Here is a 6,000-nt window from a genome sequence, read left to right on the forward strand (position 1 = left end):
GGGAACTCCTGCCCTGAACGAGCTCATGAAAAGTCCCCTCAGAAATTACCTGGGCATGAGCTGGAGCTCTGAGCAGCCCTGGCACACACAGCACCCTCTCCACAGCAGCAGGACCTACCCTGGCAGGAGTCACTCACTGCACCCACAGCTCCCCTCCAGCATCCATGGGAGCTCCCAGGCCGGCTGAGAACTGCCCCTGGCAGGTGACAGATCCCCCGGCCTGGCCAAGAGCCCTCAGGGCTGCAGCACCTGCTCTGCACGACAGCCCTGGGCACCCCTGGCTGCAGCCCCAGCTTCAGCCCCTGCAGCCGTCCCTGGCAGCAGGAGCCGTCCTGCCCTGTCCCTCTGACGGTGCCCAGGGCAGCCCCGCTCTGGAGCACATCCTCCCCCAAAGCAGAAAGGGCAGCAGAGCCATCCTTACAGTGCTGTCAGTCCTGTCCTGGGTCAGCTTTAGGAGATCCCTGCAGCCAGAGACTGACCGTGTCTGAAGTGGTGAGGATTTCTCCATGAAGAAGTTTAGAATTTTTAAAAGTTGTGAAGATTTCTCCGTGAATTATCTCAGAATTGTCCTTCCAGTTGCTTTAAGCCTCTGTCTGCTTCACTGCTCTCAGGTACCTGCAGGCAGTGCCCTCAGCCCTGCTGGGCTGGTAGAGGAGCTGCTCCTGAGGAGAAATGTCTTTTTAAAGCTCTTCTTGGTTGCCAGGAGGTGCCTCTGTTTCAGGAGCCCGACTCAGCTCAGCAGCACAGACACAGCACCAGGATTTTAATGACCCTCTTGGGGCTTTGGTGTTGTTTACATCAGACTCAGTCCCTAAGAGAGTGTTTAAAAAACTATCTGAGAACTCCTAATCGGATTGAAACTCCAAAGTTTCTTGAAGTTTTACTGGGTCCCACTGACAGACATGACTGAGAAAATGTCCCCAGGTTCCAGTTAGAGCAGAACACTGCAGGCACTGATGACAGGTGGGGACAAACAAGGCAAAGGTGTCTGTGATGCTGAGCAAACCTGCATGTGTTTCAGGAATGCAAAGGGCCAAGGCCCGAGCCCCAGCCCCTGCCAAGGCACATCCTGTCCCTCCCTCAGTGCTCAGGGCTCTTCCCGGCCCACTGGGATGTGGGGATGTGCAATGCCAAGGGCAGCAGCATGGGGCGGCCCCTGCCAGGCTGCTGAGCAGGGACAAGGAGGCAATGAGGCCCCAGGCCTGCAAGGGTCACTTGTCTCCTCCTCATGGCTCAGGCCCAGGCCCAGCAGCCATGGCCAAAGTGCTGCAGGAGTTGGCTCTGTCAGGGCCTTGCAGCTGCTGCCCATCCCTGTGCCCTGTGCAGCCCAGGCTGTGCTACGGTGTCCGTGCCCTGCGCCTCTGTCCCTGCAGGCTGTCGTCATCCCCCGGCTGCCCCACCTGGCTGGGCCCTTCCTTTGCTGACAGCTCTGCGTCCTGCCTGCCTCTGCCTGGCCACACAGAGCCTTGGGCTGCTCCAGACTCCTTCGGGGGGACATGTTGCACCACAGCCCTGCCCTGGGACGGAAATTCCTTCGTTTTTTTTCCCAGTCTGGGCTCCCCCAGGTGCCCTTGGCATTATTTTTTCCTTTCTCTGGCTGTTTTCTATGATGTCAAAAGGATCCACCATCTCTGAAACCACCCTTCAAGCACTCCCAGGGCTCTCATCCCCTGTCCCCAGACTCCACTCCAATGAGCACTGAGCTCCTTTGTCCCTAGATTGTGGCCTTGTGCTTGACGCCATGGGCACCTGGACAAGAACGGTTCTTTTCTATAGAAAGGAAACCCAGGGTTTTGAAGGCAGATGAGAGGCACTCACCTGAGGCCAAAGCAAACCAGACCTGTCTGTCCTTGCAGTTTTGTCTGAAAGGAGCCCTTGATTATATGTGGAGTTTTGGAGGTGGGATTCCATTTCAGCTATCGGTGCCAGGACTGGAATGACAGTTCTTCTAAACAAAAAGGAATGGACAGAGCCCCAGTGTTTCAAAGGCTGATTAGATGCAGCCCCAAGGAAGCCAACACCAGCAAGACCTGTTTGTCATGGAAGCTTTTGTCTGGTAGCAATCCTTGGATAGATGGAGTTCAGGAGGCCAAATCCCAGCTTTGTCCATGGATGTCAGGACAGGAAGGGCAGTTCTTTTCCACAGGAAAGAAAGTAGGGAGCCCCAGTGTTTCAAAGGCAGGTGAGAGCTGGCCCTCAGGAAGCCAAGGGAACCCAGACTGTCCTTGCAGCTTTTGTCTGGGAGCTGTCCTTGGATAGAAGGAGTTTTGGAGGCAGGTTCCCAGTTTTGGCCATGGACATCTGGACTTGAAAGATGGGTTGTTTTTTGGGTTTTTTTTCCATAGAAAGAAAAGCACAGCCCTCCAGTGTTTTGAAGGCAGATAAGAGATGGCCCCTAAGAGGCCAAGGCCAGCCAGAGCTGTCTGTCCTGGCAGGTTTCATATGGGAGCAATCTTTGGATATAATTGAATTTAGGGGAAAAATCCCAGTTTTGGCCATCAAGCCTTGGAGGAGGACATTTCTTTCCTACAGGCAGGAATGCACAGAACTCCAGGGTTTCAGGGGTAGATGAGAAGCAGCCCTCAACATGTCAAGGTCAGCTGGACCAGTCAGACCAGAGGCCAAGCCAGCCAGTCCTGTTCCAAGTTCTTGGATCCTTGGGGCCCTGCAGCATCACAATTGCCCCTTGGTTCCATGAGGTTCTGTACTGTACACAGATTCTCCATGGTGTGGGAGGATGGATTGTAAAGAGAATAGAGATAGTGCTGAAGGCAATCTTGCCCCTGATCAATTGCAGCGGTACCATCTCCCAGGAGTGGGAACAGCCTTGCCCTTAATAGATCCCAGCTACATCCAATGAGAATGAGTGTTATAAAACAGTGGGTTAGCTGGTTGAGAATCAGTTGGAGGCTGTGCTGTGAGGAAGAAGGGTCTAGCAGGTGTTTGATGGACAGAAAGGGTCAGGTGATCATGCAAAAGGCAGGAAAGAGTAATCCAGTGCTGAAGAAGGAAGCGAGGAGGAAGAGAGTAGGAAGAGAGAAGGAGTCAGAAAGCTCCATGGAGCTGTCCGTGGGTAGGCTACAGAGAGAAAGGTATGAGAGTTTTTAGATAATGAGGGACTGATACAGGCATCAGTTGTGACTCCACTGTCAGCTGGTGCCCCCTATGAGGACTGGGTGACAATGAGTGGTGACCCTGATGTGATCCTGGCAGACGACTACAGACCTAAGAGCAGTAAGATGGTGGAGCCCAGCTGAGCTGAGCCAGGCTGATCAAGAGCCTGACCAGCAGAGCAGGCGAACCTGAGAACCTGAGAGCAAAACAGGCAGACCTGAGAGCCTAAAAGTCCAGACGAGTTGCAGCCAGGAGGACCTGAGAGCGTAAAAGCAATGTAGGCAGCCCTGAGAGCCTGAGAGTCTTGGTGACATATGAGACACCGACCCCAAGGTACGGCCGCAATTTGCGGATCCTGGGGCAGCACGTGCCAGTGTTGGTGGCAGCACAGCGTAGCTGGAAGCAGGGGCAGAGCTCTGAGAGGCAGAGTTGGAGCTGCACAAAAGGAGCGTAAGAAAAGCTAGGAGTGACCAAATAAAGCAAAAAAACCAAAAAGAAGGTGACCGACCTTGAAGAGAAGAAATGTCATGAAAATGACTACAGAACTGCCCAAGGGGAAGTGTTGGAAAGAACAAGACAAGAGGGAGAGAAACAGCAAGCAGAGATGTTGATTCAGCTGATGGAAGAACTGAAATTGCAGGAGAAAAAAGCAACACAAACTGAAAAAGGAGCAAGACGATTTACTGAAGCAGCAGTGGGAGCTAAAGACAGATTAGTTCTATTGTTCAGTTCTATGTGTTTATTAGTGTGCTGGTGAAACACACGTATTGTATTCAAAAGTTAAAATTGCATAGGCATTGATACCAACAGGCATTAATGCAAAAGCTAATATTCCACGTAAGAGAATGATGTTCTATATTGTTAAGAGCAAAACTAAACCAAAACAAACAAAAAAGAGAGGGTTAACAATTAATGAGAAAGGAACAGAAAAGTATGTTATGCCACTGAAAACTTTGAGTCTACATTTCAAATAACAAAGGTGGCACATCTGAAGGTGGATTTCTCCTCAGGAGAAATGACTTTTTGAAACTTTTCTTGGTTGCCAGGAGCTGCCTCTGTTCCAGGAGCCCAAGCCAGCTGAGCAGCACAGGAAAAGCACAAGGACTTTAATGATCCTCCTGTGGATTTGGTGTTGTTTACATTCAACTCTGTCCCTGAGAGTGTGTTCAAAAAACTTCTCAAAACTCACAGTCAAATTGAAACTCCAAAGTTTCTTGAAGTTTTAATGGGTCCCACTGAGGGACACGACTGAGAAAGTGTCCCCAGGTTCCAGTTAGAGCAGAACACCGCAGGCACTGATGACAGGTGGGGACAAACAAGGCAAAGGTGTCTCTGGTGCTGAGCAAACCTGCATTTGTTCCAAAAAGGCAAAGGGCCAAGGCCCGAGCCCCAGCCCCTGCCAAGGCACATCCTGTCCCTCCCTCAGTGCTCAGGGCTCTTCCCGGCCCACTGGGATGTGGGGATGTGCAATGCCAAGGGCAGCAGCATGGGGCGGCCCCTGCCAGGCTGCTGAGCAGGGACAAGGAGGCAATGAGGCCCCAGGCCTGCAAGGGTCACTTGTCTCCTCCTCATGGCTCAGGCCCAGGCCCAGCAGCCATGGCCAAAGTGCTGCAGGAGTTGGCTCTGTCAGGGCCTTGCAGCTGCTGCCCATCCCTGTGCCCTGTGCAGCCCAGGCTGTGCTACGGTGTCCGTGCCCTGCGCCTCTGTCCCTGCAGGCTGTCGTCATCCCCCGGCTGCCCCACCTGGCTGGGCCCTTCCTTTGCTGACAGCTCTGCGTCCTGCCTGCCTCTGCCTGGCCACACAGAGCCTTGGGCTGCTCCAGACTCTTTCTGGGGGATGTTTTGCACCACAGCCCTGCCCTGGGACGGAAATTCCTCTCTCCTTGTGTCCAGTTTGGAACTCCCCAGGAGATCTGTTTGGCATTTTTTCATCCTCAGGCAGTTTCACACAATGAAGAAGAGCTCCACCATCTCTGAAACAGCCCTTCAGGCCCTCTCAGGCTACTCACACCACTGAGCCCAGGGCCCTTAGTCTCACGGGCTTTGTGCTTGTGGCCTCCAGATCATATCTTGGGAGATTTTTGTGTCTTTTCAAGGTCTTTTCAGATTAAAACATCATGGTCATAATCCCAGAAAAATTGGCATGTTTTTACAAGCCTGTATTGGCAGTGGAAAGGGAAAAGCCTTTAAAATTGTCAAGCATAAATTCAGACTTGATATAAGAATGAAATATTTTGTGTTTATACTGACAGGACAGGAACAGGTTGTCCACAAAAGTGAGTGCCCCATCCCAAAACCTGTTCAAGATCTGGAGCTTTGACCATCTGTTGCAGTGGTAGTTGTGCCTTCTCACAGCAAGGGGGCTGCAGTACATGATATTTTAGGGCCATTCCAATTTAAAAAAAACCAGAAGATAAAAATTTAATTTTAGGGAAGTTCTGACACCTCCTCATGAAAGCCTCACCAAGGGGGTAAATGGCAGAGCTTTCCAGCATGATGTCATCTGAGCATGGGAGGTTCTGCGTTGGGGTCTGAGATTTACGATGGAAATCCACAAAGGGCATTTGGGCAATGTGCGAGATTTCCCATGGGGTATCTAAGAAAGGGCCCCAGGAAGGGAAAGGATGGGGGATCAAGGTGGTTTGCTCAGAGGTGATGGTCAGTGCCCATCCCTGGCCATGCCCTACAGCTGATCCCCACAGCCTGTGCCATTTTCCTAAACCCCCTGCTGCCAAGAACTCTCTGGGACAAGGGAGCTCTCTCTGCTCATGGTACTGAGGGATGTCCAAGTGCCAGATACTGGCGTGGGGACCACAAACCATCAGGTCCTGTGTCCTTTGGGGCCCAGGCACTGTTGAGACTGGTGTGTGTGCACACAGCACTGGTG

Source organism: Chamaea fasciata, unplaced genomic scaffold (assembly GCF_029207755.1).
Source record: "Chamaea fasciata isolate MVZ Bird 193981 ecotype frontalis unplaced genomic scaffold, bChaFas1.0.hap1 SCAF_50, whole genome shotgun sequence".
In the NCBI taxonomy this organism is placed as follows: domain Eukaryota; kingdom Metazoa; phylum Chordata; class Aves; order Passeriformes; family Sylviidae; genus Chamaea; species Chamaea fasciata.